Genomic DNA, 24,819 nt, shown 5'->3' with positions numbered 1-24,819 from the left:
GGTAACAATGTTTTCATGGCATTTTTATAAGGAGGAAAATGTGGGACAGAAATTCAAAGTGAGGAACAAATCAATTGAGCCTACAGTTTTTGGTGAAGGCCAGCACACATCCTTGCTATGTGCTGAGCTTTAAATAGATTTTTTATTTCTATACTGACTCATATGATAGTTGTTTCTGGTGGAAGCTGAGATTTTTGTAACTGCATGTTTTGTACCAGATGTGGTTGTAAAAGTAGTGGTTGCTTGGATTGAGGTCACTGAACGGTAGAAAATAGTTGAGTAAAGGGTAAGAAAATCCAGCATTGCTCTTCCATGTACCTTGTCCCTCTTCTCAGCTTAGGCCCTGTCCTCAAGAGCAGCTGCGGAAAAAACTTGAAAAAGCTAACCAAGGGCTTCCCCGCATTAACAGAGCAGACACGCACGGCATTTTGGATTCTGGCCTCACAGTCCCTGACTCTGAGGCTCGGCGCCCTGCCCATGTTGGCAAAGCCTTGAGCCTGAAGCTGAGCCCCTCAGAACAGCAAGGGGTGACTTACAGGTGCGGGGTCAACCTTTGCACAGGCTCATATCTGCTGGTGCTAAGGGGATGGTCATATGCAGGTGTTCCCTTTCAATGTCATCATCTGTATTAGTAATGAATCTACTTAAAATTTCTTTAAAGGATAACAAAGCCAAAAAAAAAAAAAATGCCTTGCTATATCCAGGCCCTATCTGGGGCCAGTGTTCCTTTATTACATGCAAAATTGTCAACCGCTTAAAGGCTGAAATCTCAAACATAATTATGCATGACCAATATTTTGTATTCTAATTTTGTAGTCCACCTCTCATTAATAATAACAGCACCCCTCACATTCATATGAGTGGCAAAGATCCTTGTCAAAAATCTTGGCTACATATTCACTAATCCACATTTTTCTTCCTCGTAAAATTATTCTCAAATATTTACCCCAGAATATTGGATCTTAGGTGGATCATAAGGCCTTCAAGGGAAGGAATCATGCTGTTGATGTTTCTTTTAGAACAGCCCTAATATGCTGAATTGCATACTATTGGTGCCTAATAAGTGCATGGTAACTGGCCAGCGCTAAATCATTGGCACTTTGTTATTGTATCAGTCCTCAAAGTCAGATGGCTGCAGTGGAGATTATAGTCAGAGCCAGGGGACCTTTGGAGACCATCTGGGCTTCGATCTAGTCCAGTGCCCTTGGTTTACAGAAAGAGACTCAGAAGGTCAAGAACTTGCTAGTAAATTATATGTTACAAAGGAACAAACAAATAAACATGTCACCAGATTGCTGTCTCTCTGCTCCTTATTCCCCTAGAGGGGCAGAGCCCTGGCAGCAAAGTTAATAAGGCTGAGATTATTAAGGTCCATTCAATGAAAAAAAGATCTGTGTATTAATGAAAGAAGGAAATCATTGATTCCCTCATAACAATTATGCCACTTAGAAACAGAGTGTGAAGTTGTCATGGTTTTACTCTTTTACAAAATTGGACTGACTAGCTTAGCTTTGGGGATGACATCCTCCCATGTAGGTCCCTTTTATGGGGAGAAAATAAAGGCACCCCAAAACCAGCTGCTGTCCTGGAACCCAGTGAAATCAGGCAAGTTTGCATGGGCTGACCCACCCCACCTTGCTGGGTGAAAAGCACGCCCCAACACCTATCCTTGTTCTAAATCCAGTTCACAGGAACCTTGGTCTTTCGTCTAAGAGGAAACTGGGCAGTATTTTGGATTTTGCATCTGGAGGGAGAAGCTATTGCTTCAGTTTGGGGCACCCTTGAAGGCTATTCCCCTCTCTGGAACTGGTGGAGACTTCTATTCACCATCTGCTGCCCTGCAACCTCCCACCCTCCATCCCCCTTGCTCCTTTCCGCAGTCTATCTGGTTCTAGAAGCACTTACTCTCTGGCTGGTTTGTTTCTGCTCTCTGGTGGCTGATTTGGCCCCAGATGTCTGTGCTAAGAGCCCATTCATCTTTCCTCATTCTCCTCGCTGCCCACACCAGCCCACCTAAGCTGAAGCACACTGGTTTCTGCACTCCCAAGGTCTCTCTTTCAAAGCCCACCCTGCCAGTCTGGAGCAGCACTTGTTGTGAAGTTTGTCCTAACTCTTCCACCCTCTAGTTGGGGTAACTGCAAGCTGGTTATGTTCCTTTCTTTTTTAAAATCAATTTTATTGTAATAGAAAAGTGAAAGTGAAGTTGTTCAGTCGTGTCCGACTGTTTGCGACCCCATAGACTGTAGCCTACCAGGCTTCTCCGTCCATGGGATTTTCCAGGCAAGAGTACTGGAGTGGGCTGCTATTTCCTTCTCCAGGGGATCTTCTCGACCCAGGGATCGAACCTGGGTCTCCCGCATTGTAGGCAGACATTTTACCGTCTGAGCCACCAGGGAAATCAAACTTACAAATAAAAAGTGCATTCATTTAAAATGTTCAGCTCAATGAGTTTTGACAAGTATATATACACCCATGGAAATCCCACCCCATCAAGAAACAGAGCATTTCTACCACCTCAAATAGTTCCTTCCCCTACCGCCTCAGGAAATAGCTGATCTGCTTTCTCTCACTGCAAATTAGTTTGACCTGTTCTAGAATTTCACATAAAAGGAGTCATACAATATGTTCTTTTTAGTCCCTAAAGGCTTCTTCCTCGCAGCAAGTTTTTGAAATTCATCCACATTTTTGCATCTATCAAGTTGTTCCCTTTCATTGATGAGTAGTATTTCATGGTATGGATAGGCCACAGAATTGTTATCTGTTCACTTGTTGATGGGCATTTTTTTCTACTTTGGGGGCTATTATGTATAAAGTTGTGATGAATATATGTGTATACGTCTTTGTATGGACATATATTCTCACTGCTGCTGCTGCTGCTGCTAAGTTGCTTCAGTCGTGTCCGACTCTGTGCAACCCCATAGATGGCAGCCCACCAGGTTCCCCCATCCCTGGGATTCTCCAGGCAAGAACACTGGAGTGGGTTGCCATTTCCTTCTCCAATACATGAAAGTGAAAAGTGAAAGTTAAGTCATTCAGTCGTGTCCAACTCTTAGCGACCCCATGGACTGCAGCCGACCAGGCTCCTCCATCCATGGGATTTTCCAGGCAAGAGTACTAGAGTGGGTTGCCATTGCCTTCTCCGATGTTCTCACTTCTCTTGGGTAAATAGGAGCAGAATTCCTAAGGCACACTATAAGAGTATGTTTAACTATTTAAAAAAGGAAAAAAAAAAAACAACCCTGCTAAACTTCTCTAAAGTGATCACACTACACCGTTTATATGAGATTTGAGTTGTTTAACCTGTTAACACTTGGTGTGGTCAGTCTTTTCTTTTTTAGCCATTATAGGGGATGTAGTGGTATCTCACTGTGATTACCATTTCCATGTAACTAATGATGTTATCCCTTCATGAGCTTCTTTGGCCATTCATATATCAAGAAAACTAAACTTTTTTGACCCTCAGTTTCCTCATCTGCAATGGGGATTAATCTTCCTAATCCTCCTCAAAAAGGTGATGATAACAAATATAAAAAAGTTTTAAACTCTGAAAATGAACGAATGTAAGAAGATTCTATTTCTCCAAAGTGAGGAACTGCTTATATTAGGTAATAGGCCTTGGGAGTACCCACAAGATTGATAATTATTGAACATCACCTTGTCATCCTCTCCAATTTAAGAAAAGCCAGTGTCTCTCAGTTATTTTACGAGATCCATGCTCCTCATTCTATGTCTAAACCCAATAGCAGTAACCTGTATGCTCCCACCTTAGCCAGCCTCATCAGTTTGTCTTCATCTCTGCAATGTTAGTTCTCCCCAGCAGCTGAGAGTCTGTCCTCTGTCCCTTTCCTGGCTTTGCACAAACCACACTGCATTCCACATGACCCTCCTCCTGGTTTTCCTCCTGTGACCCTATGCGGTTTCCTTTTTCAAAGGTCTCTTTCCAGTCCTTTCCAAGAAGCCCTCTCATGTACATCCAGCCAAGTCTCCCCTTTGTAACCCTTTAGCCCTTAAATAGATGGATTGTGACATGGGCACTTTATTCTGAGCCCTCCAAGTTTCCAATCTGGATGTCTCCATCTGAATGTTCCACAGACACCTCAGACTCAAGATGACTCCAGAAAGTTCATCACCCCTTGTCCCCCATGATCTCTCTTCTCCCCTTGACTTGCCTGTTTTTGCTCACACATCACCGCTCTCTTAGTCACCCAGGCTCAAAACCCTGTAGTGATCTGCAACTCCTCCCTTTCCATAATCTCTTATAGTGCATTAGTTACCGAGTCCTGCCAATTCTACCTCTTGAATTCTTTTCTTCCTCTTCCTCCTCGCCTCTGTGACCCTGGCTCTCATCTTGGTCTGTTTGTGACCAAGCAGTAGACATTGCTGGCTGCCTAGCTCCCAGTCATTCCCTACCCTTCCTTCTCTACCAGCAGATCCCACTTACCATGATAGAGACAGAAAATCCAGATGCTTCCTTTCCCAGCCTCCTTTGCAGAGGCACGGCCATGTGACTCAGTTCTGGCCAATATGATCTCAGAGGAGGCTTTCTGGGAAGGTTCTGGATTGATTTTCCTCCCTCTTCTCACTTGCCTTCTGCCACTAGCGGCTCTTCTTGCTGTTCTTAATTCCCTCCTCCCCACCCGCCCCACCACCTGCCCCCATCCCACCCTTTCATGCCAGTTATCTCCTGAACACATCTGCCAAATCATCTCTAGAAAACGGTTTTGATCAGGTTATTTTCCTGCTCTCAACAAATCCCCCATCAGATGCTAGAGAAAGTCTAAAAACCTTTAGTCTGGCATGTAAGGCCTTCCAAGATTTAGTTCTAACATATCTTTCTTATTTTCTGCCCTGAGATTTGCTTTCATATCCCTATGCCTGGTCAAAAGGGGATAAATGCTTTCCCTGTGTATTAGTTCAGGTTCTCCAGAGCTTAGAGGAAAAGATAGTTCAGAAAAAGGAGACTGACATTCACTGACCTGTCCTGTTACCCTGTTCAAGATGGCCTTAGGAGCAGATATATGGCATGGCTGCCCATTACCACTGTGTGATCTGATTCAAGAAGGTCAAGGCCCCAAATGAACCACTTCTCCCAGGCACTGTGGAGTCTGAAATGCCACTATTTGCAGAATCATAAAAGCTGGGGTGCTTATTGTCTATGTCGTCCTCAAAAGTAAGAATTTATATGACAGTATAGGCTGAAGATAGGCAAGGTTGTCCTGATTCTCAACTAAACATCTTCCTAAATAAATATAAGGAATATTAACATAAAGATCTTCTCAAATAAACATCAGGTAAATTCCAGAAATTACGGTGGTCAGGGGAGAGGACAGCAGGACGATGAAGGAGATAAGACACACAGAGCACCTCAGCCTAAACTTCTCACGGACTCTGCACCAGCCTGCAGGCTCATCAAATTTAACTATCCCTTTGGTTCTGCCTCCTGAAAATAGTCATCATAAAAATAGCTAATATTTATCGAGCACTTCAGTTGCCTGATCTCATTTAATCCTCACATGGCCCTAGAAGTGAGTACTGTCATTACTCCCATCTTCCAGTTCCCCTGCCTTAGGCTTATAGCTGGTAAGTGGCAGAGCTGAGGATAGAACTCCAAGGGTCCTTTCCCAGAAACCCTACTGACATTCAGTCATTCAAGCATGCATGCATTCATTCATTCATAATTCAGACATTTACTGAATTATGCCAAGGATTTAAAGATAAATAATACATACATCCTGCCCCCAATGAGCTCACAGGCTAGTGACAGAAATACCCACATAAGCAAATATTCATGCTGTATCCCAGTGAGCTCCACAGTAGGGGCCTATGTAAGTTATTCGTGTTGTCCTTGATATGTAACAAACTCTTGTAGGTTGCTCCTCCTTGTCCAGTCCCAATCTGTTTCCACAATCTTCTGTCATCTTCCATGATGTTGGTGTTTGTGACTTCACCTCATACTCTTTGACATGCTTTATCTTGTGCTCCTAGACTTGGCAGCCCTCCAGCTCCACTCAGGACTGACCACAACATCCTGTCAGGGCTGAGGGAGTAAAGGAGGGGGCCTGAGTCCAGCCCGGGGAGACAATTCTTCTCATGGCTCTGCCTCTGCCTCTCAGCAAGTCCTTGAACAAGCCACTTCATGTTAGGGGGCCTCATTCATCAGTTTTTGTAGAAGAAAGGGTAGGATTAGATGTTCTTTGAGGTCACTTAACTTCTGGTCTTTTATGAAGATAGCCTAACTTTCCAACATGGCATCATGGTGTCATTGCCCTGAACTTTCCAGTAAGCCCATCTTCTCTTTTCATCCCTAGCCTAGTCCTCACTCCTGGAAAGCCTACTGGACTTCCCTAACATGCCTCTCCTTTCCATCAGGCAATCCCTCACCAGGCTTGCACAGGTCCCTGGTTCCATCCTGGGTTTTAATCTACCAATCCCTGTCCTTGAGTGGTTTTCAAGGTTGCTTCACCCACACCTGGGGTCCAAATGACAGGTCAGACCATGAGTAACCTGTGGAAGGAAAGGAAATCCAGGATTCTGAGCACTTGACCGAGGCTCATATCCACCTGGGTGAGCCGGCTGCCTCCCTGAGACGAGGGCCAAGACTTCCTTCCATGCCAACAGGCGATCACAGGACACAGGGGAGAGGCTCGCTGACTGACACTAGACCCACACTCACCCTTGGTCAAGGCCCAGAGTTTACAATTTGAGAGTAACACCCTGGGGATGGGCCCTGTGGGCACGTTCTTTACACAAAAGCATGTCCAGGGCGAAAGCTTGTAGTTGAGGCTGTTTTTTCTTCCCTCCTCCCCTAGATCAGCCATGGGTAGGAACCTTGTTGTTGCTGTTTAGCCGCTCAGTCATGTCTGTCTCTTTGTGACCCTAAGGACTGTAGCACATCAGGCTCCTCTGTCCTTGGGATTTCCCAGGCAAGAATATTGGAGTGGGTTGCCATTTCCTTCTCCAGGGGATCTTCCCAATCCAGGTATCAAACCCATGTCTCCTGCATTGGCAGGCGGATTCTTTACCCCTGAGCTACTTGGGAATCCCAGGTAGGAACCTAGTGCCATGCTAATGCCACCAGCTCAGCACCTTATTGTGACAGAGCCAGGATAGCATAACCATAGGATACTGAGACTTGCAGATGGGAAGTGACATAGCACAGGTAGTTTAGTCAACAGCAGGCCTGGCCCTGATCAGACATCCATGTCTTCAGACACAAAGTCCTTTATATCTATTTATAGTCTTGGTTGACCCTCTCATCCCAAACTCCAGGAGTACTGTTCAGATATGGAAAGACCTGCCATCACTTTCACAGCAGACTTGCACAGCCAAGGAGGACTTTGAGCTGGGATCTTGGTGTGAAATGAATTAGCATCTTAAAAGCACCTGAGCCCTGGACTTTGCTTCCTTTGTGTTCCTGCCATTTGCTGTGATAAAAAACTTTTCTCTCAACAGAAGGAATATACAAATGAGGGCACAGCCATCTCCCAAATAGTTAGGCTCCTCCATCTGACTCAGTAGCCATCCTACTTCCCAGGACATCTGCCTCATAGAACCACCCTTCTGGGGAAGGAGCCAGTGTTTACCCTTGTGTGATTCTTAACCATTTCCAGAGCATCTGCTGTGCCCTCCACTCTGCAGGAGGTCCCTCTGCAACATGCAAGTAATTTCCTTCAATAAACATTGATCATGTGCCTTCCGTGTTGCAGAGAATAAGGCTATACCCAGAGGCAAGACCTTGCCCTCTTCAAGCTTACCTTCCAGGGGCATGTGAAACTAGGGAAGGAGATGGAAATATGTAATTATGACAAGAATAAGTTTCTTGTCCTTAGGAGTTATCATTGAATAGGGAAAATAAAACATGGTGATCAATCAACAGTATTTTATCTAAAAGCCACAGACAATGTCCAGCCAGTCAACCATTAGCTGCCGGTAAGAAAAATGGCCTCTGGTTCCATTATGTTGACAAGGATGCATGGTGGAGAGAGTCCTGGTCTGGACCGAGCCTTCCCAGATGGGCTTCCAGGCTCAGCCATCTGCTGACTGTGAGATCTTGAGCAAATGACTTAACCTTCCTGAGTCATAGACTCATCTGTTAAAGGGTCTGCCTTACTTCCTTGGTGGTTTGTTGTGACATAGGTAAATTATATATGTAAGCTGCATGCAAACTAGAAAGAGCAGCAAGATGCAGTTATTATTCTTGAGACAAAAGGTCAGTATTTTCAAAAATAAAACATTCCAAATGTGATGCTTGCTCTTCTCGGATACCCAAGGACTAGAGAGTTCAGACAGTGATGAGCACAGCCATACCAAGTGCATCCATCTGAAAATATTGGGGTGACTCCATCCATGACCTTCCACCAGACCAGGGTGAGTTTTAAGTGGAATTTTGCACCATTGATATGATATGAGAGTGATTTCTAAACTGGTTACTGACATTTGAAATCTATAATCAGAATGTTAACACTTTAGCTTAAGTTAGTTAGATGGGATTTTGTTACCTGTCAGCTGAGAATGAAGTTGTATTCTTGGCTACAAGTTCTAACAATGTATTTTGTTCACTCAACCAGCATCCACTCTGCAGGGGAAGACATCCTGTCTGGGAAGAGGAAGGTGATCAAGACAGATACATCCCTAGTGTTCACGGAGCTATGTCCAGTGTAGACTTGAGACACTGAACTAGCAATAGCGAGAGTAACTGCAGTGATAGGAGAGGTCAGAGACACGTGGAGGCACCAACCAGGAGCATCTCAACCAGACTGGGAATTGTAAGAGGAGGTTGGGAAATTGCTTGGGGAAGAAGTGCTATTTAAGTTGGTAGCTAGAAGGTGGGCTTCTCACAGAAGGGGAGAGGCTCCTGGAAGAGGGAACAGCATATGCAAAGGTGCAGAGGGGAGAGAGTGGGCAGAAACTAAAAAAAAACCCTGGAGCCAAGAGGGAGGAGGGCAAGGGCAGGGGGTCTAGAGAAGAGGCTGCACTGCCAGCCGGGAGCCAATGATGAAGGATTCCATGTGCCTCGGAAACCAGTTTGGACGTCCTTCCTAGGAAAGGTGACTGGTCTGCTGGGGACAGTCATGGTTTATGCCTGTTGCCTCAGGGGAATGAGGAATAGCACCATTTCCTTTTCGCTCTTCAAAGATGCCTGGGTTGGATGATTAATGATAGAGTCACCCTTCCTTAGGGCAGTGGGGAGGTAGGGAGCCAGGTAGTGGCTGGGAGGTGTGGGGAGAAAGGGACCTGGCCTCCTCTTCGTGATGCTGGGGTGTGTGAGCACAGATCAATTCAATTCAGTCGCCCAGTCATGCCTGACTCTTTGCGACCCCATGGACTGCAGCACTCCAGGCCTCCCTGTCCATCACCAACTCTGGGAATTTAATCAAACTCATGTCTACCAAGTCGGTGATGCCATCCAACCATCTCATCCTCTGTCATCCCCTTCTCCTCCTGCCTTCAATCTTTCCCAGGATCAGGGTCTTTTCAAAGGAGTCAGCTCTTTGCATCAGATGGCCAAAGTATTGGAGTTTCAGCTTCAACATCAGTCCTTCCAATGAACATTCAGGACTGATTTCCTTTAGGATGGATTGACTGGATCTCTTTGCAGTCCAAGGGACTCTCAAGAGTCTTCTCCAACACCACAGTTCAAAAGCATCAATTCTTCGGTGCTCAGCTTTCTTTATAGTCCAACTCTCACATCCACACATGACTACTGGAAAAACTATAGCCTTCACTAGACGGACCTTTGTTGGCAAAGTAATGTCTCTGCTTTTTAATATGCTGTCTAGGTTGGTCATAACTTTTCTCCCAAGGAGTAAGCGTCTTTTAATTTCACGGCTGCAGTCATCATCTGCAGTGATTTTGGAGCCCAAAAATATTAAGTCTGACACTGTTTGCACTGTTTCTCCATCTATTTGCCATGAAGTGATGGGACCGGATGCCATGATCTTTGTTTTATGAATGTTGCACTTCAAGCCAACCTTTTTACTCTCCTCTCTCACTTTCATCAAGAGGCTCTTTAGTTCTTCAGTTGCTGCCATAAGAGTGGTGTCATCTGCATATCTGAGGTTATTGATATTTCTCCTGGCAATCTTGATTCCAGCTTGTGCTTCATCCAGCCCAGCGTTTCTCATGATGTACTCTGCATAGAAGTTAAATAGGCAGGGTGACGATAAACAGCCTTCACGTACTCCTTTTCCTATTTGGAACCAGTCTGTTGTTCCATGTCCAGCACATACGGACATGTCCAAAACAAGAGAATGGGATAGTTTCTACCTTTCAGATAACTATTTCTCAAATACCCAAAGAAATGATTGAGTTCTTATTTAGTCTTATGGATTCTCCATGACTGCCAACAATGATGCTAGTCAGTCAAAGAAGCTTGTGTAAGTGAAAGTATTAGTTCTGCAGTTGTCTTTGACTCTTTGCGACTTCATGGACTGTAGCCCACCAGGCTCCTCTGTCCTTGGGATTCTCCAGGCCAGAATACTGGAGTGGGTTGCCATTCCCTTCTCCAGGGGATCTTCCCGACCCAGGGATCAACCCCGGGTCTCCTGCATTGCAGGCAGACTGTTTAGCATCTGAGCCACCAGGGAAGCCCAAAGAAACTTGAAGGTGGCATATTTTGCCTCTGAAGGGTTGGTTAGGATATCCCCCTAGAGCCAGGTGAAGCCAAGAGCACAGGGCAGCCCTTCCTCCTGAAGAGAAGCAGAAACAGGTGAGACCTTTCTTCAGCCCAGGTTGGGGAGGAATAAGAGTCTGAAGTCACCAGACCTAGTTGGGCACTTCCCCAGTCCCTGGCTTTTGTGGGTGGGGGGCTGGCACTGTGAGGGACATGCAGGCCTGTTCTCCTGCCTCCTCTCTCTAGAAACTGGCCAGGGCTCTGAGGCCTTGGGAATCAAAGGCCTCCTGGGAGCCCAGCTCCCTCCCCCATGGCTCCCAGAAGAGTAGGACTGTTATCAGAATTAATGAGAATTACTCACGGTTTAAGTGCTATTTCCAGCCCAGAGTTGGCATTTCTGCTCTGGTTCAGCCTCTCCCACTGTAATTAACTAATTAACTATCAACAAGGGGGTGATGCAATTATGACACAGTGAGTCTGGCTCCTCATTTCCCCATCAACAACCACAGAACCCTCTAGAATCACGAGAGGCCGGCCTGAGTTCAACAAGATTTCCTCTGCCCCAGCATTGATCATCCAGCCATTGTTCCAGACCACTCCCTTCCTTGGCCCCAGAGGCCAGGCAGGGGCCAGCGCTGCCCTGAGGGTGAACACTGGACTCTTAGCCATCAACCACTGTGTGCCCTCAGGAAAGCTGAATGCCACGGTCCAAGGTTAGTCAGAGGTTCCCTGAGCTTCTAGCCCTCATCAGTAAACAGATATAAACAAAAGCTGTTATTTTGGTGAATGTAGAAGTGCTTTGTAACTCACTGTATAATTACTTCTCATAGCGTTAGTAGCTCAGTTGTGTCCAACTCTTTGTGACCCCATGGACTGTAGCCTGCCAGGTTCCTCTGTCCATGGGTTTCTCCAGGCAAGAATACTGGAGTGAGTAGCCATTCCCTTCTCCAGGGGATCTTCCCAACCCAGGGATTGAACCTGGGTCTCCTGCACTGCAGGCAGATTCTTTACCATCTGAGCCACCAGGGAAGCCCTGCTTCTCATGCTTCCCATACTGAACATGCAAACTAAGGCCCAAAGCATTAAGCAAATGCCTAAGACCACCAGTAGGCAAGTGGAGCCTGGACCAGAATCCAGGGCCTTGTGTCAGCCAACTCTGCCCACTGCAGCTTGCCCACACTGGCTTGCCAGTGCACTCTGAACAGCAGACCCATCCAAGAGGCAGCTGCTGAAGATGGTAGGCCAGGAGCTCCAGAGGGCAGAGAGCTGGAGGCCCATCTACCCCAGAAGGATTCTGGGAAATTCCATAAGGCATAGCTGAAGGGGCCTCAGCCCCTATCACATGGCCACTGAACCAAGGCTGGGGCTTGAGCTGCAGTGAGGGTCCAGCTGGCCCACAGCTTTGTTTCATCATGTTCCTCCCATGTCCACAGGATGTGTGAGAAGGCTGTTCTGTACCAGCCTTCCCATATCGGACTCACCATACTTCAACTTGGCTTCCTGAAATGGAATAACCAGGGAGCAGCCTCCAATCAGAATTTGCCTCACAGTCTTAGGTTTGGTGATGGATCCCCAGCTATGCTACAAGGTTCTGCTGAGACCAGGCTCAAGCCCCAGTCCCTTCTGCATCTTGCAAAGCACTTAACACAGTACTTCAGCGGAGCCAGCTGCTCAATTATTTGCATATTATCAACCACAGACAGTCTGTATTACTACTAATTTCTTCCCAAGCCTTGTTCACGTAATTTTTAAACATGTTAGCATTACTGTAATGGTATGCAAGTGCTATTTGATTCTCAAAATTTTTGATTTGACATTATGTTATCTATTGCACACTTCAGTGCATAATCTGCATACTTGTCATTGTTAATGGCTACACTGGATTGCAGGGTCCCAATGTCCCACTTTGTTTAAGCATTCCCTGATTGCCAGGCATTTGTGTTGCCTCCAATGTTTGAACACTATAAATAATGCTGCAGGGCCACCTGGTTTTTCTCCCCCTCGCCTGGACATGAGGAGCGGGTGGAATGGGGGCGGGGACCTCTTCTCGCCTGCTTTCATTGCTGGAAAGATCTATTCTTCACATTGCCTCCTTGGACTGGGGGTAACAGAGGCCCCAGTCTGCTGCTCCGTCACAGCCGAGCTAGGGTCTCAGGCTGTCATTGGGAGACTTCTTATCTGTCCTGTAGTGACCCAGGAATGAGAAAGGGCACTCAGCTGGCTGAAGCCTCTGGGCTCTTGAATCAGCAGGGTTTCCACTTTGAACTCTTCGCTTTGGAGCTGGCCTTTCCGGTACAGTAGCTTCTGAACCATCTCATTAGACAGTCCCTGAGGGGAGACTTGATATTATCTCTTATGTTCTGGCAGGTTAGTTCAAGGTTTCACTGAGAGAATCACAGTACGGCCGAGCTGAAAAGAAAAGTTTCTGTTTATCCAATCCAATTTTTCCATCTTACGGCTGAGGAAACTGAGAGCCAGAGAGGGTAAGTGACTTTGCACAATCACTCAGCTGTTATGGCCAAATTGGGCCCAGTCATAGGAGGCTCTTTACATCCAGGCTGGGCCTCAGCATCCTCCAGCCTCTTGGCTGGAGCATGTTTATGGATTACAATACTCCCCATAGGTAAGATGTCAATTCTCCAAACTGATTTATAGATATAACATATCCCCAATCAAAATCAACTCTTTAAAGATAAAGGCAAGGAAATTCTAAAATGTACATGGGAAGGAAAAGCCAAAGCAATTTTGAAAAAGAAAGAAATTGGAGACTGATGCTACCTGACATTAAGATATACTGTAAAACTACAGCAATCAAGACAGGGTGGTAGTGATGAAAGGATGGGCAAAATAGAGAAACTAGAAATGAACCCACACAAGTATGGTCAATTGAGTTTTTAAAAAGATGCAAAGGCAATTCAGTGGAGAAAGGAAAGTCTTTTCAACAAATGGTGCTAAAACATTAGGCGGCCTATAAGAAACAATGACCCTTGACCTATACCTCCCACATTATACAAAAATGAACTGAAAGTTGATCATAGACCTAAATTTAAAATGTAAAATTAAAAAACTAGAAGAAAACATGGGAGAAAATCTCTGTGATCTTGGATAAGTCAGAGTTCATAAATACAACAACACATGTATGGTCCGTAAAAGAAAAAAAATCAATAAATTAGACTTGATCAAATTAAACACTTTTATGAAAGAGACCTTAAAGAGAATGAGGGAAAAAACCCACATTATTAGGAGAAAATATTACAGATCACATATCAGACAACAGACTTATACCCAGAATATATAAAGAACTCAAAATTTAATAAGAAACAACCAAATGTATTGAATGGGTCAAAGACGTGAATAGACACCTCACTGAAGAATAAGATATACAGATGGAAAGTAAGTACATGAAATGATGCTCAATATCATTTGTCATTAAGGAAATGCAAATTAAAACCGGAATGAAATACCATCACATACCTATTAGAATGGCTGAAAAATACTGACATCACCAAATGCTATTATAGATATGAAGCAACTAGAACTCTCAGACATTACTGATGGGATGTGAAATGGCATAACCACTTTGGAAAATAATTGAGCTATTTCTTACAGAGCTAAATATTTATTTACTGTGTGACCCAGCAACTTCACTTCTAAGTATTTATACTAGAGAAATGAAAATGTATGTTTACATAAAAACCCATTCATGAATTATTCACAATTGCCCAAATCTGAAAACAACCCAAATATCCCTCATTGGGTGAATGGATAAACAGACTGTGGTACATCCATGCAATGAAATATGATACCACTAGGAACTAAAGAAGAACAAACCATCAATATATGCAACAGTTGGCTAAATCTCAAATGCATGATGCTAGGTGAAGAAAAGCCAGTCTCAAAAGGTTACCACAGTGGAAGAAAAATAATTTCCCCTCTATCTCCTATAATAAAAGACAGATTAACAAGAGAAAAACAAACAGAAGTTTATTAGCATGTATACCTTCTGTATACATGAGAAACACCCAGGAAAACTGAGTAATTCTGTGAGTTAGCCCAAGTTACCACCTTAAATACCATGTGGTGTGTTGTGCTTAGTCACCCAGTTGTGTCTGATTCTTTGTGACCCCATGGACTGTAGCCTGCCAGGCTCCTCTATCCATGGGGATTCTCCAGGCAAGAATACTGGAGTGGGTTGCCATGCCCACCTCCAGGGGATCTTCCCAACCCAAGGATTGAACCCAGGTCTCCTGCATTGCAGGCAGATTCTTTACTGTCTGAGTCACCAGGGAAGCTCTTAAATACCATGATCAAAGATCAAAGACAAAAGAAAGAAGTCTGAGGGGGAGGGTGCATGAAGACTGGTGGTGGAAGGTTACCAGGAAAAGCATGGTTAAAAAGGGAAAGGTTTGTTATAATGATTTAAGTCTTGCCTTCTCCATTGAGGACTGTTTCTGAAGATTGTGTCATCCTTCTCTTGCTGGTACTGAGCGGATGATACCTTTACAAACGCAGACTTCTTTTATCAATGTTAATGTCTTCAGAGCTCCTATATCTGCTGTTTCTTAACATAATGAGTTCAAAATGATTTGTTTACTCTGAGGTGGCATATTCTGCTACCCTTCATTACATACTATCATACTATGTAATTCCATGACATGACATTCTGGAAAAGGCAAAAATATAGGGACAGAGAATAGATCAGAGGTGGCTAGGAGTTTGGGATGGAGGAAAAGTCAGAATGCAAAGGGATGGCAGGAGGAAATTCTTATGCTGTTGGCATCGTTCTTTATCTTGTTGGTGGTGATGGTTATAAGAATGTGTGTGTGTTAAAACTCAGAGGTTGGGAAGGGCAAGGGGAGTACTCTGCTGGGCTCTGGGGCTCAAGGGCAGCTCTCCACACCCCAGAGGAACTGATCTCCAAAAGATAAGCCCAAGGCATTAAGAAGCTGGAGAACTCATCAGATGGTCCAAACCAGGGGGCAACCAGACAGGGCTCCTGCATCAGGAGGTGAGTATGAGATGGGGGATAGGTCATGGGAATTTTCAGACATCTTTGCTGCTTACCCCAAAGCAAGAAGGTCACAGAGTGATCCCAGAAAAGCTAGTTAGGAGCTTGTGCATTGGGAGCTAGAGCTAGGACAATTCCCAAAGCCTGGAGAGGTGGTGCTAGGCCTTCTCGTCAGGGTCAAGAGGCCCTTCTGAGGCACTGGAGGGACGGGACAGCGGCAGAGAGCTGAGAGTGACATGACAGCCAGCTGTGAGGAACACATGTGTTGGGAGTAGTGGGGAGCATGACTGTGGAGTCAGATGTTACTAATGGGGTGCATCAGGCACACTGCTGCTCCCCAGGTCCAGGTTTCCTTATCTGGATGGGAAAACCAGACTTGAAAGGTTCTTGCGAGCCTTAAATGACAATAACACACAAAGTGCCTTATATTAATACACAGTATAGACCAGGGGACAAGCAGGGATCTAACTGGTTCAGTTATCTGCTAAGAAGGTAGAATGAACAACATAAAGCAGTGGTTCTCAAACTTTACCAAACATCAATATCACCCAGGGTGCTTATCAAACCAGTTCACTGCTTCTCAGCTCTGGAATTTCTGAGTCTGCAGGCTCTGGGGTGGGTTCTGAGAATTTGCATTTTGGTCAAGTTCCCAGATGTTGTTGCTACTGCTGCCTGGAGATCACACTTTGAGAACCATTGATATCAACATCAGGAATGTGGACTTTTGAGCCACATACTTTTGAGTGATGGAAAACTCTGGTTCTGCCAGTTCCTAGCTCTGGGATCTTAAATAACTTATTTAACTTCATTGAATATCAACTTTCTTCCCCTAGATGATAAAGATAGTTGTACCTTAGGATGGTGATGGGGTGTTGTAAAAATGAAATGAGTTCATAAATAGGTAAAAAGCTTAGAAGAGAACCAGATAAAATGTGAACACCCCAAAATGTCAGTTCACGATATGTACCAGGTTCTTAAAATACATCATCTCATTTAGTTGTCAAAAGACCGTTAGCAGTTAAGAGCATCATTTTCATTTTCAGATGGGAAGATGCAGGGTCAGAAAGACAAGATGGACACCATGCAACCCATCAGAACCTGAGCAAGGACCTGAACCCAGGTCTTTCAGCTCCATGTTGGGGTTACATATTCAGTTTCACTGCTTCCTGTGGTCTGGTCCCCTTTCTTTAAACACCAAGCTCTGGGAGTGAATGATTGGGCCCTTGAGGCTGAGTGCAAGAGAAAGGAAATGGGAAGGAGGCAGCCCTGGGAGGATGTTTGTCTGGGAACCTGGCACAGAACCACTCAGGATGCACAAAGTGGGCATTTTTGTGTCTTCACAGGGCAGATATATGGCGTGACTCAACGTCCTGCCTACATGTTCCCTCTTTTCTCTTGGCTGTGTAACTGATTGAAATCATCAGTGAATGATGTGGCAGGTGAAAACAGATCACCCACTGATGGTTTACACAGCCCTGGAGGACACCCCTACTCCCAGCCTAATATGGACAGAAACTCCAGCTACTGGACTACAGCATCGGCAAATGCAGCAAGCCTTCGTGGGATGAATCAGAGCATCCCACTCAACCTCATGGAACACAATTCCTTAGAAGTAAGGATCAACAACAGCAAGTTATTCTGTGGTACTCGTGGCGATTTTGCAGTCGGTTGCCTTGTACCAAATGCTCATGAGCAGCAGTGGAGGCAGGGTCAGCCCAATTGCTCATTTGCCTGAGGGGAAACTCTGACCCAGGACTGGCACTCGATAGGTTTACAAATAGATGGTTTCTGAATTCCAGACTCTTCTGTTCCCTGGTCTAGAAGATACATCTCCTTGGGAGTCTCCTAGGTTCCCTGGATTCTCTGTGTCCAAACCTCCTCTCAATATCTTCTTCCCTCAAAGTTTGCTCTTTCTCCTGCCTTTCCTATCTCAATGGGTGACAGAATCCACCAAGCACCCAAGCCAGAGGCTCAGAGAGGAGCCAGGGTTGCACATTCTAATGAAAAGTTCACCTACAGCAGATAGTAACCACACAGTGGGGTATATAGTGTATCCCCCAAATGAAGAGCACTTGGGACATCCTTGGAAGCCTCTGTCCTGCCCTTGCCCCCTTGCCCCAGTAATGTCCACTCGCCTCTGGGCGGTTCTCAGTGGTTTTCAGCTCTGATCTGTGTCTTTCTGAGGGGAGCGGTCTGTGGTTTGTAGATTAAGCCTTGTCTTAAATACTGAGCTGGAGGAATCAGCTCACAGAAGCTTTGGGATGCTCTAATAATCGCTGAGGTAGAATAGATACATCAGATTTACTACAAGTCCTTCTTCTTGACCACAATACCTACAATTCATTGTCATTTTGTTCCTTGTCAATTTATTCTGCTCATTGACTTGGTTTCGACAGCAGGCTCTCCATTACAGCCCTGGATTCAGGGAGGGAACAAAAAGTGGGGAGGCAGAGGGGATTGCTGACAACTAGAATCCTAAAAAAAAAAAACCTTTCAGTCTAATGCCCATTGGCTCCTGTTAGTCTTCCTTGCTGGGGTGCTAAAGGAAAGGAGTGCCTCTTCTCTACAGTGTGAAGGGACAGGGTGAGAGATGGGAAGGGCCTGAAAGAGAAAATGCTCAAGAAACCGAGGAATTAAACCATATTCCTGCTCTTCCCATTCTCACAGCTAAAGACTTTTGTCAGTCTTTCAAGGCTTAGATGTGTGAAACAGTTAACATTAGAAGGACAATGGAATGATTTGGAATGCCTCCACTGGTTACCAGGAGAAGGAATGCATTGTTCAAATTTCTTAGCCTCTTTTTTTTTTAATTTAAAAGATGTGAGCTATTAAAATGTTTTCTCCAAAAAAAAGGCCTTTTGAAAATTCTATGAAGGTGGCCAAACTTCATTTATGTTTATTGTAAATATTAATGGATTTAGATGAGCATTTTGTGTACTGCTGGGTAAAATGCAAAGCCAGAATCACCTATGTGATGAACATTCTACACTCATGCCCATAAAAATACACTTCAATTATGTCAACTTTGCCTATATGGGGTGAGATGGGGTGTGGGGGTCTTAGAGCCTCAACCAATCATGGCCACTAGGCCCACAAGCTTTAAGAACCAAGCTCATAGCCACTAAGAAGCTGGATGACCTAGAGCAAATCCCTGTCCGTGGTCTCAGGTTTCTCATCTGTGAAATGTAGAGCCCAGACTGGCAGGTCAAGAAGGGCTGTCCCAGCTTTCATACTCGAATTCAACACTGTGTGCATGCGTATGTATGTGTGTATGTGTGAAGCAGCCAAGCTGATAAATAATAAAATTACTAGATTGTGTCTATTGTTTTCTGACTCAACCCCTGCCTGAGAATTTCCCACCAATACCCCTACCCTCCCTCTTTATGGGGTTAACCACTCCTTGGCATCGTCCGCTCCAGGAAGGGGCGTTCCCCTCAAAGAACCCAACTTCCCCTTAATGAACTTTTATGAATATTGTAGAAACATTTTTTTTTTTTGGTTTCAGTGGAAAACTAGAACACACCCTATCAAGTTATCAGATTATTGTGTTTATTGTCTCTGAGCTATTATGCAAGACTCTGTAAATTCTAAGTAACTGATAGATAATAGTTGTCCCTGTCAGTAGATACTCCCAGGGACTGATTCCAGGACCCCAGCAGACACCAAAATCTATGGATGCTCAAGTCTCTTTTATAAAATGAACAGTATTTGTGTATAACTTATGCACATCTTCCCATGTACTTTAAATCATCTCTAGATGACTTATAATACCTAATACAATGAAAATGTTATGCAATTTATTGTAAATACAATATAGATGCTATGTAAATAGTTGCTAGTGTTTAGCAATTCAAGTTTTGCTTTTTGGAATTTTCTGAAATTTAAAAAATATTTTCAATCTGCAGTTGGTCAGACTGGTGGATTTGGACCCCATGAGTAGGAGGGCTAACTGTATGTAAACCATGTCTTGCTAGGGGTTTAATTTTCCTAAGGCCAGTTTTATCTCCATTTATCTTCAGTTCATCTCAACATTCCTTTACTCAGTATAAATGTGTGTACTTTTGACTTTCCCTTTGAACATCTGCCTGCTTCTCACATCGTGAGGAAAATAAATTCCTGAACATGTACATTTTTCATATCTGTATACAAGCCATGGTTTTATCTTTCTCTGAAAATTATCTTTTAATAAGATATTGTCTCTTGCTAACCTTTTAGGAGACAGTTTCTATTTTTACCCCATCATTTGAATTTTGTTCTAGTTCAGTACTCTCCTATCCTCATAATCACTCTTCTCCTACCTTTCTACCCCATCCCATTTATTGCGCCTTCTAGATTCTTCTGTTCTTTTACTGTAGACTTGTACAGAATCAGGCTTGAGTATATCCAGGAACTGCTGGAAATCAAATGTTTGGGGGTTTGTTATTTTGGAAATTTCAGCTGCAGTGCTGAAGAAGTACAGCCTGGGCATGTTTTGGTATTTGGGATCATTTAAGAACTGCCTATTTAGTTCTTGGAGACAAAGACCATAGTTAGCATTTTCCTAGCTTTGGAAGTCAGAGGTAGGGCCTGCATCTTTTCAGATCATTTGTGTGACATCAATCGTGCACAAAAATAGTTTAATCCTTTGTTTAAGAATTTTGCACCTTATGATAGAGAGGGTTTAATATTGAGGTGGATCTCTGTTATCTTCAGTTAACGTTTTTATTGTTGTTTACTAATAACTTCTATTAAGAACTACAACAAACCCTGAATGTGACTTTGCTAATGTACTTAGCTGGCTTATTTGGGTATGCACGTATGTTTGAAACATACACAGAAGACAGAGGAAATGAGAGAATGCTCCAACAATTTGCAAAGTGCATGAACTGAGAAGATTTTCTTTTTTATAATTTCCGTTTTCTTCAGCTGTCAGGTTTAAGCCCCAAACATTTCTTGTCCCGGGGTGTGGGGAAAGGGTTGGGAACAAGAGCCCTTGCAGGCAGCCCAAGTTTATGGCTTTCCTGGGCCCCTGACAGGGTGGGAAATATTTCGTTATTTGGGCAAGCTAATTAAAGACACTTGGTTTACCCTTAGTGAAATCCACAGCCCAGGAAGGTGGGAGGGAAAGGAAGTGAGAGTCTTACTTGCTGAACTTTTTAAAAAATTAACTCTTTCTTTACCCTGGTATAGGCTTCCCTGGTAGCTCAGCTGGTAAAGAATCCACCTGCAATGCAGGAGACCCTGGTTCGACTCCTGGGTTGGGACAAAGTACTTTGCAATCCGCAAATTGTTGGAATCATGGTTCCAACAGTACACATGATTAATGGTCTCAGATCTCCTGCCAGAAAACATGCTGCTGCATCAAAGGAAGGGGGCAAATGTGTGGTAGGTAGTTTATGACGAAATATTTTCTTCTGAAAACCAGAATAGAGGATGAATCACAGATTGGGGCTAAACATAGACTCGGGTGGGGGGGGCCTGGAGGACATTTCTCTGGATAGCTCAACGAGAAGTGGAGGCATTTAAATATTTTATGAATTTCTCACTAACATTTTTCCCAATAGAGAGACAATCCTAGACTAATGTAGTTGCAGCACCAGAGACATTAATGTAACTTGAGGCATCATAACATATAAAAATGCCATGCTGTATAAAAGACTTAAATTTGCCAAGCTCTGCTGGGCACAAGATGGTACCGTCTACAGAAAAATCTTCCCCTTGAGCAGGAGAAAGTCATGTCATAGGCAGGAGAAATCGTGGATGTTCAGCATCTTGATTTGATACTGATGTTCTTTTGAGCCAGCAGAGGAAACATCCCACAGACAGATGCCCAGAGGAAAAGCATCAGGTTGCATGGGTCCTGGAATTAGCCATCTGGTTCTGACAGAGAGTCTCAGAAGGGGTGACTGGAAACTCCCGGCCTCTGACAACCCCTCTGATGGTTTCACATGGATCTCATTTCCTTTGACCCGACCAGAAACCCAAATAGGAAACCTTCCGTCATTTCAAACTTGTCCTTCTCCGGCTTACTGTGCTCACATGAAGCATCATCAATCCCAACCCTGACTTTTCTGATCCCTGTGTTGGCTGCTTCCAGAGCTCCATCTTCTTTATTGCCTTGTCCAGACAGGCAGTGGCCTCTGCCTTGGGTCTCTCCCTGCCCTCCCCAGCCTTCCCCTGCTATCTTCGACATGCTCCTGGAGAAGTTTTCTTAAATGCAAATCCTATCATGTCCCTCTCTTGCTTAAAAATCTCTGGTGGCACCTCACTGCCTGCCCCAGTAACGGGAAAAATTGGCCCTAGACTAAACATTGTTTTGGTCCTACCTAAAAAACTTGAAAGCGAGTCTCAAAAGATCAAATTCCTTCCGAGTAACTTAACTGAGTCCCAGGAAATAGCTCAAATATATTTAAAGAAAAAGCAAATCCAAGATTCAACAATATAAAATTCACAGTATCTGGCATCCAATAAAAAATTATCAGGCATCAAAGAAATAGAACTATAAAATCCATAATGAGAAAAACTAATCGACAGAAACAGATACAGAAATGACACAGATTGAACCCATGCTTATATGGTTACTTAATTTATAATAAAAGAGGCAAGAATATACAATGGGGAAAAACAGCCTCTTTAATAAGTGATGCTGGGAAAACTGGACAGCTACATGTGAGATTAAAACTGGACTACCTTATCACACCATATACAAAAATAAACTCAGAATGGATTAAAGACTTAAAAGACCTGAAAGAAACAAAAAAACTCCAAAAGAAGACGACATGGGCAGTATGCTTTTTGACACTGGTCTTAGCCACAATTTTTCTGGCTCTGTCTTCTCAGGCAAGGGGAAGAAAAGCAAAAGCAAACAAATGGACCTACATCAAAATAATAAGCTCGTGCATAGCCGAGGAAACCATCAACAAAACAAAAATACTGCCTACTGAGTGGCAAAAGATACTTGCAAATAATATATCCATAAGGGGTTAATATTCAAAATATACAAAGAACTCCTACAAGTCAATATCAAAAAAAGACAAACAACCCAATTTAAAATCGACAGAGGGCTTGAATAGACATTTTTCGAAAAAAGACATGCAGATGGCCAACAGACACATGAAAAGATGCTCAGCATCTCGAATCATCAGGGAAATGCAAATCAAAACCACAATGAGATATCACTGTACACCTGTCAGAGTGTCTATTACAAAGAAGACAACAAATAAATGTTGGTGAGAATGTAGAGAGAAGATAATCCTCGGGCACCATCAGTGAGATCATAAATTAGTGCAGCCACTGTGGAAAACACTATGGAGTTTCCTCAGAAAATTAAAAATAGAACTACCATATGATGCCGCAACTCCATTTTTAGATATTTATCCAAAGAAAGAAAAAACACTAGTTTGAAAAGTTACATGCATCCATACGTTCATTTCAGTGTTATTTACAATAGCCAAGATGCAGAAACAATCTAAGTGTCCATTAACAGATGAATGGATAAAGATGTGAGATACACACGTGCATGTGTGAGCACACATACACACATACCTACACACTGTATTACTGAGCCCTAAAAACTAATGATATCTGGCTGTTTGTGATTATATGGATGGACCTAGAGGGTATTATGCTAAGTGAGTTAAGTCAGATGGAGAAAGACATATACTGTGTGATTTCACTTATATATGAAATCTAAAATACAAAACAAATGAACAGACGTAACAAAACAGAAAGAATCACAGATACAGAGAACAAACAGGTGATTGCAAGAGGAGAAACGGGTTGGGGGAAGAAAGAAATAGATAAGGGAGATTAAGAGGGACAATCTTCCAGGTTCAAAATAAATAAGTCTCAGGGATGAACTGTACAGCATGGGGCATATAGTCACTAATAATGTAATATCTTTGTATGGTGACAGATGGTAACTAGACTTACCATGGCGAGCATTTCGTAATGCAGAGAAACATCAACTGACTGTGCTGTGCACCTGGAACTAACATAGTGTTGTAGGTCAATTATACTGCAAAAACAAACAAATGCAGGGGAAAAGAGATCAGATTTGTGATTACCAGAGTCCAAGAGTCAGGAGAGTGGGGAATTAGATGAAGGTAGTCAAAAGGTATCAACTTACTGTTAAAAGATTAATAAATGCTAGGGACATAATGTGCAACATGATAAATATAACTAACACTGCTGTAGGTGACATATGAAAGTTGTTAGGAGAGTAAATCCTAAGACTTCTCATCACAAGGAAAATTTTTTCTTTTTGTTTCATTTTTTGTCTATAAGAGATGATGGATGTTCAGTAAGCTTAGCCTGGTAAATACTTCATGATGTAAGAAAGTCAATCACTATGTTGTACACTTTAAACTTACACAGTGCATGCTCAGTTGTGTCAGGCTACTCTGTACTTGGGATTTTCCAGGCAAGAATACTGGAGTGGGTTGCCTTCTCCTCCTCCAGGGGAATCTTCCTGACGCAGGGATCGAACCCACATCTACTGCATCAGCAGGCAGACTCTACCACTGAGCCACCTGGGAAGCCCTTATACAGTGTGTGCATGCTAAGTCACTTCAGCTGTGTCCAACTCTTTGCTACCCTCTGGACCATTAGCCTGCTAGGCTTCTCTGTCCATGGGATTCTCCAGGCATGAATGTATGCCAATTATATCTCAATAAAACTGAAAGAACAAATGGTATAGATGGTGGAAATAATAGAAATATTTTTAAAGTTATCTAAGGTGTGAAAGTTGGACTACAAAGAAGGCTGAGCACTGAAGAATTGATTCTTGTGAACTGTGTTGTTGGAGAAGACTCTTGAGAATCCCTTGGACTGCAAGGAGATCCAACCAGTCTATACTAAAAGAAATCAGTCCTGAATATTCATTGGAAGGACTGATGTTGAAGCTGAAACGCCAATACTTTGGCTACCTGATGCAAAGGGCTGACTCATTTGAAAAGACCCTGATGCTGGGAAAGATTGAGGGCAGGAAGAGAAGGGGATGGCAGAGGATGAGATGGTTGGATGGCATCACCAACTCAATGGATATGAGTTTGGGTAGACTCCAGGAGTTGGTGAAGGACAGGGAAGCCTGGCGTGCTGCTGTCCGTGGGGTCACAAAGAGCCGGACATGACTGAGTGACTGAACTGAACTGAAGGATCCTCCATATGTTCAGGAAGATCAAGGGAAGCATAAGCATGTTAAGAGAAACATGGAAGATTT

At 43.7% G+C, this 24,819-nt stretch overlaps 1 long non-coding RNA gene across 1 annotated transcript; it reads left to right on the top strand.

The window, feature by feature from the left end:
- Positions 1–7,004: 7,004 nt before the first annotated feature.
- On the top strand, positions 7,005–17,420 carry LOC145503860 (uncharacterized). Its single transcript, XR_014051852.1, has 7 exons — positions 7,005–7,929; positions 8,271–8,367; positions 8,568–8,765; positions 11,122–11,325; positions 12,980–13,095; positions 16,664–16,740; positions 16,964–17,420. It is a non-coding gene; the product is annotated as an uncharacterized LOC145503860 (long non-coding RNA).
- The last annotated feature ends 7,399 nt before the right edge of the window (positions 17,421–24,819 follow it).

The sequence above is a fragment of the Giraffa tippelskirchi genome, chromosome 4, assembly GCF_054371585.1.
Source record: "Giraffa tippelskirchi isolate mGirTip1 chromosome 4, T2T-mGirTip1v1.2.pri, whole genome shotgun sequence".
NCBI lineage: Eukaryota > Metazoa > Chordata > Mammalia > Artiodactyla > Giraffidae > Giraffa > Giraffa tippelskirchi.
Note: the sequence above shows the minus strand (reverse complement) of the source record. Positions and strands in the feature narration are given on the sequence as shown.